Raw genomic sequence first — 15,583 nt, 5'->3', positions numbered from 1 at the left:
CAAATTTCATGGAGATCCAATCACCCGTTCGTAATTTAAAAATACCTCATTTTTTCTAATTTTTCAGAATTAACCCCCCCCCCTCCCAACTACCCCAAAGAGAGCGGATCCGTTCTGGATATGTCAATCATGTATCTAGGACTCGTGTTTTTTTTCCACCAAGTTTCATCCCGATCCCTCCACTCTGTGTTTTCCAAGTTTTAGGTTTCCCCCTCCCAACTCCCCCCCAATGTCATCAGATCCGGTTGGGTTTTAAATAAGAGCTCTGAACCACGATATCCTTCTAAATATCAAATTTCATTGAGATCCGATCACCCGTTCGTAAGTTAAAAATACCTAATTTTTTTTAATTTTTCAGAAATACCCCCCCCCATTACCCCAAAGAGAGCGGATCCGTTCCTTTTATGTCAATCATCTATCTAGGACTTGTGTTTATTTTTCCCACCATGTTTCATCTCGATCCCTCCACTCTAAGTGTTTTCCAAGTTTTAGGTTTCCCCCTCCCAACTCCCCGCCCCCGCCACCAGATCCGGTCGGGATTTAAAATAAGAGGTCTAAGACACGATATCCTTCTAAACATCAAATTTCATTGAGATCCGATCACCCATTCGTAAGTTGAAAATACCACATTTTTTCTAATTTTTAAGAATTACTCCCCCCCCCAACTACCCCAAAGAGAGCGAATCATCTCCGATTATGTCAATCATGTATCTGGGACTTGCGCTTATTTTTCCCATCAAGTTTCATCCCGATCCCTCAACTCTGTGTTTTCCAAGATTTTAGGTTTCACCCCTCCAACTCCCCCCAATGTCATCAGATCCGGTCGGGATTTAAAGTAAGAGCTCTGAGACACAATATCATTCCAAAAGACACATAATCTGAGACACAAGATCCAATCACCCGCTCATAAGTTAAAAATACTTCATTTTTTCCGAATTAACCGGCCCCCCACTCCCCCCCCCCAGATGGTCAAATGGGTAAAACGACTATTTCTAATTCAATCTGGTCCGGTCCCTGATACACTTGCCAAATTTCATCGTCCTAGCTTACCTGGAAGTGCCTAAAGTAGCAAAACCGGGACTTTAGGTTTCCCCCTCCAACTCCCCCCAATGTCGTCAGATCCGGTCGGGATTTAAAATAAGAGCTCTGAGACACAATATCATTCAAAACATCAAATTTCATTAAGATCCAATCACCCGCTCATAAGTTAAAAATACTTCATTTTTTCTATTTTTTGCGAATTAACCGGCCCCTCACTCCCCCCAGAAGGTCAAATCGGGAAAACGACTATTTCTAATTTAATTTGATTCGGTCCCTGATACACTTGCCAAATTTCATCGTCCTAGCTTACCTGGAAGTGCCTAAAGCAGCAAAACCGGGACCGACAGACAGAGCGACAGAATTGGCGATTGCTATATGTCACTTGGTTAATACCAAGTGCCATAACAAGTAAATTCGATAAGTACTTTTGACAATGCCCTAATGCCAATTTCCATCAAAACGAACCTGAGCTGAATTGGAGTTTAGCAACAAAATATTTTGTATACAAAGCATGAGCTATATTTTGATTAATCCTATATAGTTTCTAACAAGGTTCGAGTAGTATTTTGGGTTAGATTTTTAAAGTAACATACTAGAGCGTTTTCTTAAATAAGTTCGGAGACCAAGCAGGCAAAGCAAGACAATGCAAGGCAACAGGACAACAAAAGAAAAAAAAAATTAGAATTCCAAGCACTGACCTTTCTTTATTATAGCTGTCTTAGGCAAAATTGGTTGAGTGGAAACAATTTTCAAATCCGCTTAGTTGCTAAGAAAAAAAAAATAAATAAAATCAGAAGCGCGAAGTCTTCATGAAAAAGCCTCATTGAAATCATGGCTCAAATAAGATTTCTTTTTTTTGCAAAATCATTATTTTCTTTTTTGCTGTGGATAGCTTCGTTTTTTTTCCGTGTCCTTATTCTTCCGTATTGTCAAATAGAGACGGTTCAGAAACTTACATATCTGTACGATATTTTTACATATTATTTCTCCTTATTTGAGTTCCAGCAATTTCAATTTAAGAAACTCATTTATCGACAGCATGAGAAAATATAAGAAAACGTGGTAGTTTGCAGCCAGTTGAAAAGCAGAATAAATTTCAAAAGCAAAGGCAATTTTCACATTCAGCCGTGTCTTTAATAAAGTTTTTCAGGCAAAGCTGGTGTACTTTTTTAATTTTTCAGGGCAACTACAATGAAAAGGCCTTAACTAATTATGGTGTTGAAATGGAAAAAGTAAAAATTATGAACTTGTATAAAGCTAATAGATTGGTATTATGTGAATTTTTTTTAGGTAATTGGGGGACCACTGTTAGTTGATGGGTTGAAAATTGAAATTTGGATTGAATCAAATTTTGAATGAGGGTATATTTGTTTCACGTCTACTGGACTGCCCTTCAAAAGAGCCTTTTGTCAGGCACTTGACAAGATCAGAAGAGTATTATATTGTAATGTATACTGTAAATACTTAGTTCAGTATAAAAAAAAAAAAAAAAAAAAAAAAAAAAAAGCAAGCAAGTTCTATGGACCTATCAAGATAGAGCGGTAGTAGGCCTGAAAATTTTTTGTCAAAGATTGAGCAAAGCACTAGGTATCAGTCAAGGGCCCTGTTGCTATATCAAGCATTGTTAACATTAAAGAGCTACAAAAAGAAAGTGGAACAAAACTTGAATTGGCTCTCTACGTTTGTTACTAAAGAGAACCCGTCCATCAGCAATACGGACACCCCGCCAGAGATATTGAAACAACATGCACGATTCGTAAGGTGTTCAACTTATGGCGTGCTGACACCTTCCCTCCCCCCACGGCAAAATAAAGTTTAACATTCTATTTTTCACTGATTGTATTTTCTTTGGCCAAATTGAATGGAACTACAATTAGTGTTACAAGGATTGTAGACAGGCAGATACACAGAAGAAATGTCTCAGTCGACAGCACAGAACAATTTTAAAAAATTAACTTATTCATCTTCTGGATTGAAAGTATAAAACTTTATAGAAGAGCGTCTCTTAAAGCACAAGAATATTTTAAAAGGGTTTCACTGTTTGCTTCACACTTATCCACAGAATAGTGAAGAAAGTAAAGAGATGAAAGAGCCATTTTTGAAGTTGATCGAAATTTATGAAGAAGATTTGGAAAACAACACCTTAAACGTTTGATGACGGAAAGAAAAATTTCTCTAACGGAACAAGGCACACCATGTCAATGCAACTGATTTCCTAAATATTTGTGGCAAAGCAATCTCTCCGAACATCCATATCTTACTTAATATTTTCATCACTATACCTGTATTGACCAGCACAACAGAGCGCTCCTTTTACACTTCGGAGAATCAAGACATATCTAAGAAACGTGACGTCTGAAAATAGGCTAAATGGCTTTACCAATCTCAATGTCCACAGGGAAATTCTAGTTGACACAGACAGTGTATATATCCATACTGACGAAGACTCAATTTTGTTTTGTAAGACAGCTAATATAGGAAGATTGTGTCAGAATAAAACTTAAAATCGTATTTAATCTGCTTGGTTTTATCAATCATTCTTATAGTCCCTACTCGAGCAACTTTAGGCAATGACTTAAATTACCGGTTTTTCTGAGGATTTTTGAAGTTTTTGTTGATTAGCCCATACTAGACATCACCACCCTTACTTACGGCAACTTACGTTCATTCTAAGCTTGCTTTCATTCACTCTTTTCATTTTTCTTCATTTTAAGTTTCCTTCTCTTATGGATTTCTGCTTGATTTATCAAAATTATTTTGCTCAAACTAAGAGTTTATGCAAAATCTTTTGGATTTTACTTTTTGGTTCTCGTTTGGTTTGAACTTTTTGCTTTTTATGCAAAACTTCCTGTTTTCAATAATATAATTCAAAAGAGGCCATTAACCATTTTTATTTAAAGGGCAGGTAATAATCTTGTCAACAGAAAAAAAATCAGCTTATGTAATTTAAAATGCATTATGGTGCAAATATTAAATATTAGTGGAGAACACTTTCTTTTTGATTTTTTCAACTTTTATCATGACCACATTTATGAATAAGCAGGGCTTTACCGTATGCAAGGTGCAATACATTAAAACAGATTGGACTAATTGACAGTGTTTTCAGATCGACGCTGCTTTGAGGTAAAGAATTCTCTATACTTTTTTACTGATACTGACAAATGTCCTTAGGAATGGAGACACAACCTAGGTTTCCTGGTACCCACAGGTATATCTTGTGGAGACAGAAAAGTTATCTATTGCCAAGAGGGTCAGTTTCTAAAAATCAAAGACAGAGAGAACACACAAAAAAAATCAGTTAGTCAGTCAAAGATCGTGCAACACCCTAGTTTCATCTTTGGAGGTAAAGCTATAAAGAATATTGATTAATCCCATCTCCTCAAAAATATATTTTCACCATCCATTCACGCGGTAGATATTCTCGAATGGGTTTGTTCCTTCTGGGCAAGAAAGCATGGTGAAATTATACCTTCTATGGACACAATGCCATAGATCTCAATTATACTTCTCTGCAAATTTTACACAAAGCTTGTTCCCAAAAATGAATGCCCGTGTTCTGCAGAGCTCATAAAAAGCTGTTTATACTCCTCCAAAGGATAAATAATACGGCTTCTAGAGATATAACAGGGTGTCAATGGATATTCTTCTGAATACCCACCATTCTTACTAGCTATATACTAGTATCACCGTTACGGTAGGTAAAGAAACACCTCACAAGGGATAGTCAATTCCTATGTTTAGACAGCCTGATTGCACTAAAGTCATTACTTAAAAAATACTACTGTTGCCAACAATCTATGAAAAGGGGTTTATCCATATAGCTCGAATCGGCAAAAAAATTGTTATAAAGGGTATTTTCAATTACAACAGCAGAAAGAACTTGTTTCCCAAAGAGCAAGCTTATGAAAAATGCTGTTGCACTTATGCTATAAATAATTAACGCTTAATGCTATAACCTCTTTTGTTCTAGAGTTACTTTCGATTTACAATCAACTCAAATCTATTATAATCAAATTATCATGAGTTTTAGAGACTGAAAGCGTTAAGTACAGGTCTCCCCCACAGTCAAAAGTATAATGTCTTTTCAACAATCGACGGTTTAAAAGGCGTTTTATATTTTTTTTTTGCTAATCTTCAACATTTTGTAAAATGTCATAAAATATATGCCATATTTCCACGACCTTACTGCATAGTTCTTTGAAGGACGATAAAAATTCTTCTTCAATAATTTTATTAGGTTCTTAAAAGTTTCCTCTAGGCTTCTCATACAAGCCTAGATACTCATGAAAACGCCCAAAGGTTTTTTGGGGTTAGGATGCTCATCCATAGACCAGAAGCTATCGTCAACGCAAAAGTACTGTATACACTGTTATTTGATTTAAAAATTCAATGCATGAAAACGATGCATTTTCGCGAAAGAAAAGACACAATTTTAGAGATCAGAGCGGGCATAAGTCGAATCCTCTAAGTTAACAATCTTAAACCAAACAGACTAAATTGAATGAAGAAATCCAGCACAAAAAGAAACGGAAAAGGCCATTAATATGAGTTGTGCAACCCTCATTTAACTCCCCAAAACAATTAGTAGCATTGCCTCTTCAATGAATACGCAATATATTTTCAATTGAAATTATTCTTTACCCGATGGTCAATATATTTGAAAGAATGAATTATTTTAGTCATTTTATGATTATTATTACTTCGCCATTAGTAAGCATATAGATACAGTAAACCCTGGCATTGGGGTTTTTGGACATGCAAGATCCCCTTTCCTTCTTTTATCAGGTTCACTCTATATATAAAAAAGTCCTAGCTACATTTTTTAAGTTTAGCATTAATCCGCAAATATAAAAGGGCGGGCCCAAAATAGGTCTGTCGAAACTGTTTTTGAAACATAACCACAATATCACTTTTCCTTCATGGCATCCCCTTCTTAAAAGGGGATGCTTAAAGTTGAAAGTATACAATAGTTGTTCGTGTATAGTAAGTGCTCTTCATAAATTGTTTTGATAAACATAGTTATGTATTTATTTTAATATTCTCTATCTTGTACTCCGTCCCTATGAACTATCCCTAGCTCTAAGAACAACAAGCAGTTTGCAAGAATACAAAGAAACAATATTTTATTGATTAAATTTATATTAAAATATAAAATAAAAAAATGTTGTTGTATGTTGAGTCAGGAAGAGGTTCTTTGGCAGGAGCAGAGGCCACATAATTGCACAGCTTCAATGAGCAGTAAATTCGTTAGGTGAAGGATGAGCAAAAAATTGAAGCAAAATTGATTAAAAATTTTTTGAGGGTTCTATTTTCTTAGTAAAATATAAAAAGGGGAGCAAAAAAAATATACGCGAATTTTACTGAGATTCTATTTAACTTGAGGTTTAGAACCCTTGTTTTTTTATTTAAACTTTAAAATTATAAGAAACCAGTTCTGCTGCACTGTCTTTTTATGTAAAAATAAGCGTCTATACACAAAAAGACGAATGCAACAGAGAACAGGCTTATACAGAGTTCCAAAATTTTAATTTTCAATAAAAAAATCACTTTTGCAAGTTCTTATGACATCATTCTTCTTATGACATCATTGAAAATTCTTGTGAATACAGAAACGATTGCTTGCCTTATGTTACCGCCGATGTTTTGCAGCAACCTGGAGAAGGTCCCATGGTTGACCTATAAATTTTGATTATAATTAGATTGCAGTTGAAAACGAATCTAAAGAATATTAAGCGTTGTTCAAGCAGTTTATCACCACTTCATTACCTAAACTGAATTCAAATACTGTCTTTTGATTTAATTTCTACGGCTAACACTCAAAATGCCCACGAGATAAGATAAGATATTTAAAAAAAAATCATTATCACAAGCCCTCAAAGGGCCGAATTTGGACTTCGGAGTCGACTAATAAAACAAATAAAGCAAAAAACACTAATAATAATGAATAATCAAATTATGAGTAAAAAAAAATATATAAGTTGGAAAAAAGGGAAGAGGACAAAAAAAGTCTAATAATACAGAAAAGAAAAAGAAATAAACATATATATCTACAAATTAAAAGGGACACTAAAAAAAAGTCCAAAAACTCACAAAAAAAGAACAGAGCATAAAACACAAGAAAAACACATATGAATTAAAAGGGAAACTAAACCAAAACAGCGGGGGGCAAGCAAATTAGTGTAACGACCTAAAGCACCTCACATGAAAAAAAAGGGGGGAGGAAAAACTAGTTGGCTATTTTATTTATTTTTTCTGTGATGAAGGGGACAAAGGTTTTTTCATATCTGGAAGTAATGCAGCGAATGGGGGACAAAACTGGGATAGGCTCAGAAACAGCTCGAGGCTGTCGTAATCTGGATGGTGAGTGACGTTTGGGGAAAATACTTGCCGTCCGAGGGTTCGTTAATGCATTTTTTGAAAAATGGAGGCACAACGACGACCTCCTTTGCTCAAGGGTTTCCAAACTAGCTTCTTTTAGGAGCAGAGAGTAAGGCACCTTGCCTTCTTTGAAAAATATTCGCAAGGCTCTTTTTTGGATTGACTCAATTTGACAATGGAAGTAACATCAGGGGGCTCTGGTAAGTTGAAATTAAGCTGGTCAAGACTCCTGCCACATAGCTTTTTAACCTCGGAATACCAGTTTTTGGCTTATTAGTGAACAATTCTTCGATCTTATTTTTATAGTATGATCGTGCCAATTTACGAATTTCTCTTTTAATTGATTTTCTTAATATATTGGCTTGATCGAGTTTACAATTCCTAAACAGCTTCAATTTGGTTCTAATTAGTGATTTTATTGTTTGATTAATAAAGGGTTTGTCACTTGAGCACCTTTTAAACCTTTTTTCTGGGAAACAAATTTGATATTTATCAATTAGCTTTTTATGAAACGTGGCTGTTTTCTCATCAAGGTTTTGTAAACTATAAATGTCGGACCAATCTTCAGTACTCAGCCACATACCAAAAGAAAGAAGACCAGAATTTTGAAGAGGGCGGTAAGTGCTATAAGTCTTTGAGAAAGTATGCTTAAAAGTTGAGGAGGGGGACAAAAGAATGGAAAGATGATAACTCCCACCTAATGGGGGCAAAGTTGAGGGAGGGCTGTAAAAATTATACATATTAGTTAAAATAACATCAAGAGAGGTATTTCCCCGAGTCGTCAGTGTTTTAACAATTTGCTTTACTTTAAGTGAAGCACAAAAGGAATCCATTTTCAGGTCGTTGGCATCGCCAACTAAAAAAAGGCCAGCATTGGGGTACTTAGAAATAACAAAATCAGCACTTGCCTGTAATTGCATGATAAAATTACGTTTTGACTCGATATTTTGATTTGGGGAGTAATAGAAAACAGCTATTGCATTAAATACTAAATGGACGAGGGAGTACTTTTGGTCTAACGCTTAGCCATAGGATTTCATCATACTCGGATAAGTTAGGGACTTGAATAACCTTTGGGTAAAGGTGACTCTTAGTAAAAAACAGAACTCCACCACCTTTTTTCCCGAGTGAGTGGTCTGAAGGATGGAGTTTAATAAACTCTGAATAATTTGTCAAGTGTAGGGACCCTGGGTCATGGGATTGAACTTCAGTAACAGCTATAATATCTATCAAATGTGATTTTGAAACCACCTTGAGTTCAGTAAGCTTTTCAAAATTAAGACTTTCAGCATTAGTAACTAAAAGTTTAGGAAAAACAAACCGATTGGGGAATCGCGACAGGGAAACTCGATGGGTTTGAGAATTTCCTGGGGGGTAGGGTTTTAATTTAATTTTAGTATGCTTTGGAGAAGAGGAGTATGAGAAGGATTTGCTTTGGGGATTTGGATGTGGGGGGGACGGGGAAGGATATGGACGAAGCACGAGGACTTATTATGTGACAATTATTGGACGCAAAAAGTCTCAGACCTGAGTCACGTTTACAGGGTACGCACGAGGGATAAAACGAATGGGCTGGGGTTTAGTAAGGTGCTGGGAAAGGGGGCTGGGTGGGAATAGTGATTCATGTCCGTCAAGAAATTGCTGGTTTGCAGCAGAGTAGGGAGGGTATGGGGCAGCCTACTGTAAGAGGGAAGGAAATAGGACTTCTGTATACGGAGAGGAGGAGGAGATACTAGTCTGTCTTTTAATGGTTTAAGAATATCAAGATTTGTCTGACAAGCAAAATCTTTAACACAGGGATTTGGATACGTTAAATTTTCTCTGGTAACATGTGAATAATATGTAAATTAAAGATTGGTAAATGGCACTCGGGCGAAGCTGCAAGTGCGAAAAAAATGCACCTGTGAGCTGGAGATCAAAAATGAAATTTCATTAAGATCCGATCACCCGTTCGTAAGTTAAAAATACCTCATTTTTTCTTTTTGTTTCGATTTAACCGTCCCCCCACTTCCCCCTAGCTGGTCAAATCGAGGAAACGACAACTTCTAATTTAATCTTGTCTGGTTCCTGATAAGCCTGCCAAATTTAATTGTCCTAGCTTACCTGGAAGCGCTTTAAGTCGCAAAACCGGGACAGACCGACAGAATTTTCGACCGCTATATGTCACTTGGTAGATACCAAGGGCCATAAAAAAAAGCTTATTTTTTTATTTAGTAAATATCACGAGGAAAACAGAAATGCTGAGCTGCACCACGACCCAAAATAGATTGGGAATCACTGAGCCCCTACAGCTTATGCGAAGATACAGTTTTTTTTTCATTAGAAATGGAAAAAATAAACAATAAAATTTTTTAGCATAATAAATATTTGATATAATATAATAAATATTACCTCCTCCAGCCTAATCACTTCCAAAATAGTAGTGACACCAGGCATACCACTACGGTTTTGATACAAAATGCTTCCTCCAAATCCCACGGCGAAGCTTATGGCGCCCCAAGCAAATGCAGCTCCCCATGAATTGACTAAAAGAAAAAGAAAAGAAATTATTCTCAAGACTGTTTAGGTCACTAAAATATAATGACTAAGGCTGTAAATGGGAACCCTGCATATACAATGCTGACCAGGACTTCTGTGGAAAACGCAATAAGAATTAAATTTATGGTCCCATTTTCTCTCTCTCTCTGTCTGTCTGTCTCTCTCTCTCTCTCTCTCTCTCTCTCTCTCTCTCTCTCTCTCGTAAAAATGTAACAAGTGTACAAACATATTTTTGAATCGTTTTTATTTTGCTCTTTATTTTGTATTTTGATTGGATATGGTTGCCGGCGACTCTTACTCCTTGTGCACTCTTTTGAAGAACTCACCGGAGACGTGTTCCAGGCAACTCCCGAGTAGCATAGAAAAATACAGTAAGGACCAGAAACACCAATAGATATCAAGACAAATAACCGATCTTGCCACCTATTTAGTTTTAAAGGCTTCATTAATTTTTCTTAAGTACTGTTTCTTCTTTCTCTTGTGTAGTACTTCTAGTCTATGAACTCTAGTCTGGATCGGGATGAAACTTGGTGGGAAAAATAAGCACCAGTCCTAGATACGTTATTGATATAACTGGAACAGATCCGCTCTCTTTGGAGGAGTTGGGGGGGGGGGCTGAAAAATAAGGTATTTTTAACTTACAAAGGAGAGATCGGATCATAATGAAATTACCTATTTAGAAGCACCCCGTAACTCAGATTTGTCATTTAAAATCCCGACTGGATCCAGTGTCATTGGGGGGGGGGGGGAATCTTGTAAAACGCTTAAAGCTGAGAGATCAGGATGAAACTTGGTGGGAAGAATAAGCACAAGTCCAAGATATGTGATGGAAATAACCGGATCAGATCCGCTCTCTTTGGTTCAGTTGGGGGGGGGGGGACACCTCAAAAATGAGGTGTTTGTAACTTACAAAAGGGTGATCAGATCTTAATGAAATTTTATCTTTAGAAGGATCTTGTGCTTTAGAACTCTTATTTTAAATACCGACAAGATCCGGTGACATTGGGGATCTGGAGGAGGAAAACAGAAATCTTGGAAACCAGAAATCTTTGAAAACGCTTAGAGTGGAGAGATCGAGATGAAACTTGATGGGAAGAATAATTACAAGCTATAGATACGTGATTGACATAATTGGAACGGATCCGTTCTCTTTAGGGGGGCTGTGGGTTGTTAATTTGGAGAAACTGAGGTATTTTAACTTAAGAACGGGAGACAAGATCTTAATGAAATCTGATATTTAGAGGAAACTTATGTCTCAGAGCTCTTATTTCAAATCCCAACCAGATCTGTTGACATTGGAGGGAGAAACTGGAATTCTTGGAAAAGGCTTATAAATGTCGTAGATACGTGATTGACGGAACCGGACTGGAACCACTCTCTTCGGGGGAGTTAGGGGTTGGGGTTCACTGCTTTGGCAAGTTTAGTGCTTCTGGGCGTGCTAGGACGATGAAAATTGGTAGGCATGTCAGGGAGCTGCACAAATTGACTTGATAAAGTCGTTTTCCCCGATTCGACAATCTTGGGGGTGAAGAGAGAAGAAACATTGAAAAATTAAGGTATTTTTAATTTGCGAGTGGGTGATCAGATCTTAGTGAATTTTGATATTTAGAAGGACCTCGTGACTCAGAGCTCTTATTTTAATTCCCGAGTGGCATTAAGCCTCTTATTTTCCTTCTAAAGCAATCTATTGGTTCTTATAATTTTGCCAGAGTTCATACCATATGAGTTCTTGGCTCTTTGCTCTTCCAACTTCATCACAAGTGCCATATGAGCTCTTAGCTCTTGTTTAGGGAGGGGGGATTCATTTCAATAATTTATGTGCGGAGAGCCAAAATCAAACATGCATTAGTTCAAAAACGTTCAGAAATTAACTAAAATAAACTAGTTTTTTTTAGCTAATAGTAAGGAGCGACATTAAAACTTAAAACGAACAGAAATTACTCCGTATATGAAATGGGTTGTCCCCTCCGCAATCCTTTGCTCTTTACGCTAGTTTGACTCTTTGCCACAATTCTACTATTTAAAACAAATAAAAGCTTTAGCGTAAAGAGCGAGGGATTGCAGAGGGGACAACCCATTTCATATACGGAGTAATTTCTGTTTGTTTTAAGTTTTAATGTCACTCCTTACTTTCAGTTAAAAAAACTAGTTTTTTTTATATTTAATTCCCGTTCAAGAACGTGCCTTAGCAGGCGCACATATAATACAGAAGTGCTTAGATCAAGTATATCCAACCTCATAACATTTAGATGCATTGTTACTTGAAACCATTCAATGGGCCACAAAAATAATTCAATTTCAAGAAAAATGGATAATGGTTTCATTCAAGGAAATGTGTCTTTTTTGCCTTAAATTTTTTACCAGTCAGTAGAGTCAATTAAAGTATTAAGAGATAAAAACAGTAGTTAATAACAAAATAGTTTTAAAATTTATCCCACATTTGCCAAATAGGCCTACTTTAAAAAATGATATTCTATAAAATACCTTTATGTTGCATTAGAAAATTCTGATTACATGTTTGAAGTAAAAGTATGGAGGTTTCATTTTTGGCCAAATTGTCAACAGGACAGTAATTTCTTTGTAAATAATAAGTTTATTTCTGGTCAAGTTTTCCTCAATTCCTAATCTTGCTTGGTCATGCCAATTTTTTATTTTTTTTGGACTGAAATGTTATAAAGCTTGCATCTAGCATAATAATGGAACTCTTGTTATATATAAGAGGTTGATTACTGCTATCAAAGGTGTATTTGAGCTATTCTTTCCTCTACATCCAAGGACATAGTGTTTTACCTCCTGTCTCTAGCATAGGCTATACTAACTGACCTACTCTGTTACCCTTATAATAGGATATATTTCAATTTTGATGAAAACCCATTAAACTCAGTTTAACCCCTAGTAGCAATTTTCAGTTTCGAAAATTGATCAATTCAAAATTATCAGATTTCAAAGATCTACAAATACAATTCCTAAATTTAGAAAAAAAAATATTGATAAGGCTTAAAATTAAGAAAAATTATTAATCTAAGCAAAACAACAACAATTGCATTTAAAAAACCAAACCAGAGAAAAGAAACTGATAATTAGTCACTCAAGTAGGCAAATTTCAGACATAATGATCAAAGGAGGGTTAACATAGCCTAGTAACTAGGCTATGCAGCCTTCAGTAATTTTAGCAGCTGGATTCCCTTCGGAAAGTTTAATTTTCTTCCCATAACCGCTTTCCAAAATAGCCCAGTAAAAAGTAGCTGATCTAAAACTTAACCAGTACTCCAAGGTCTATTGGACTGAACAGGACCATGATAGATAGACAGTACCAAATAAAGGATCTAACCTAATTAGAATGTACAAACTATTGAAAAAAAATTACCAGACAGGAAATTCTCCAGCCCCAAAAAGGGGCCATAGAATAACTTGAGCCAATGAATTATAGGGCAGGATATTGAATTTGTTAGTGATGAAAACGATAGAATCGCCAATAAACGTTGCAATCAAGCAGAGTTACAAACATTTTGGTGAGTTAATGTGCCCCCTTGGCATCGAAAAAGTGTCAAGTTTTAGGAAGAATAGGTCCAAATTTTGTCTATATTATGTCCATAATATAGCAATCTTGAAAGGTCAGATATTAGAGGTTACTTTTTAACACTTATGCTACTGACCAAAGTACTCTTAATAAATCTCTTCCAAAGCAGTCAAGTAACGTCAAATATAATCATACAAAAAAAAAATCATTTCAAACATCCATACAGAATGAGTTAGTGCAAAAGCACTAACTTATAAAAACTTGTTAAGAGTAAATTACAACTTACGGAAGGTTAAGGTTCATCTGTTAAAAATAATTTTTCTTGACAAATATGCTCGGCTCAAGGGTCAGCATTTTCACTTCCTTTTGTGGTTTTTTACTAATAATAAAATACCAAAGTCATGATGTAAACGACTTTCAAGATCATTTACAATATAAGCTTTGTTTATTACAAAAAAGGACCTTTCTGAGCATTGAGTAATAATATATATATGTCGAAAATAGTTGACCTTTGTGAATCTAAAGTTTGACTAGATATCTTTGATGGAATTGCAGCAAAAAAGGATATGGGAGAGGACAGTGGCGGATCTGTGGGAGGGGGTTTCCTCCCTGACGTAGTTGTTGATTTGTTGTGGGGTCTGGTTGCTCTGGTTTGGGTTAGGACGAAAGTTTTTTTTGTAAATGGTTTTTAATAGTTTAGTTTTTAATAAGTTTTTAATTATTAAGACTGTTTCTTTTTGTAAACAAGCATAAAACAAGTTTTAATTACTTTTTGCAGTCTCTGTCAAATTTTAGTAATGACACATACTGCGAAAAAGTATTTAATTAAATTTAGGTTTATCTAGGGATTCTGTCCGTTTTACCACAAAAGCCAACTTTGAGGCGAAAATATTCATTTCGTAATAACAAGGAGGGAAAATTTAAAATCCTAACTTCTTTAGGCTGTCAAAATGATATTTCAGGATTGTACTGTCACGTCGGGGCTGAAAAGTAAAATATTTAATTCTTTTTACTGTCAAACTCTTTTCCCGAGTCTTGCTAGAGCACTGTCGCAAAGAAATTGATATTATTACTTTTTTTGGCTTCCTGGTTTGTTTGTTTTGGGTTTGCATTTTTTGTGAAGCAGGTTTTACAACTTTGTTGATTTTTAGGGAATTGTATAATAGAAGGTAAATGTATGAAAAGTGCAAAAATTACTAATTTAAATTATGGATTCTGGTGAGTAAATGGTTTCCACATTACTGCTTATTTTTATCTAACTAAAGCTCTACATTATATGTCAAATCATCTCTATTCATCCTAAAACATTCAAATAAAGGCCTTACTCATTGAACTTTAATAAAGGCTCGTATAAATATATACTAAAACTAAGTATATGAGGCACAATACTCCTTCAAAGGTTGGAGTAATCATTTAAGAAAAATATATTTTCGAAAAATTGTTTACCAAACAGTTTGTGGTAACAAACTGTAGTTATGAGCGACCCGGCTTAATTGTGACCAAAACTCTAAAAAAGGGAATTTTATAAAAATAGTTACATCAAAAGAATTGCATTTCAAAGTTGATTTTAATTATATAAGTTTCATCAAGTTTAGACTTACACATCAAAATTTACAAGCTTGAGAAAATTTGCCTTATTTTAGAAAATAGGGGGAAATACCCATTAATTGCTATAGAATCTTAACGAAAATCAAACCATCATATTCAGCATTTTAGAGAACTCTGCAATAGAAGTTTCAAGCTCCTATCTACGAAAATGTGGAATTTTGCATTTTTTGCCACAAAACAGATCACGGATTCTTGTTTATTTGTTTGTTCGTTTGTTTGTTGTTTTTTTAAAAGATTTTTTAAAGATTAAGATATCTTATTTTTAAAATAAATTTCATGCCCTCTCCATCTAGTTTTTAGTTTATTGTCAGGATTGGAAGTTTTTTCTGTTCAAACCAGATTAGGTTTTCTCTTTGGTAACTTTGTATCAAGTTTATTATGATTTTTAAATTTATCTTTGATGAATGGCACTATTGATAATATCACATTTTTCTTTGACTAGCAATGCTATCGGTAATGTATTTTAAACACTTTCCAAGTTGACAACTTCGTTAAACT

At 35.3% G+C, this 15,583-nt stretch overlaps 1 long non-coding RNA gene across 1 annotated transcript; it reads right to left on the bottom strand.

Moving 5' to 3' along the window:
* Positions 1 to 6,147: 6,147 nt before the first annotated feature.
* On the bottom strand, positions 6,148 to 13,441 carry LOC136042758 (uncharacterized). Its single transcript, XR_010621412.1, has 3 exons — positions 13,325 to 13,441; positions 9,811 to 9,944; positions 6,148 to 6,717 (listed from the first exon to the last, which is right to left on the bottom strand). It is a non-coding gene; the product is annotated as an uncharacterized LOC136042758 (long non-coding RNA).
* Between the last annotated feature and the right edge of the window lie 2,142 nt (positions 13,442 to 15,583).

The sequence above is a fragment of the Artemia franciscana genome, unplaced genomic scaffold, assembly GCF_032884065.1.
Source record: "Artemia franciscana unplaced genomic scaffold, ASM3288406v1 Scaffold_1939, whole genome shotgun sequence".
NCBI classification, from domain to species: domain Eukaryota; kingdom Metazoa; phylum Arthropoda; class Branchiopoda; order Anostraca; family Artemiidae; genus Artemia; species Artemia franciscana.
This window is presented reverse-complemented; position numbering and strand designations above follow the sequence as displayed.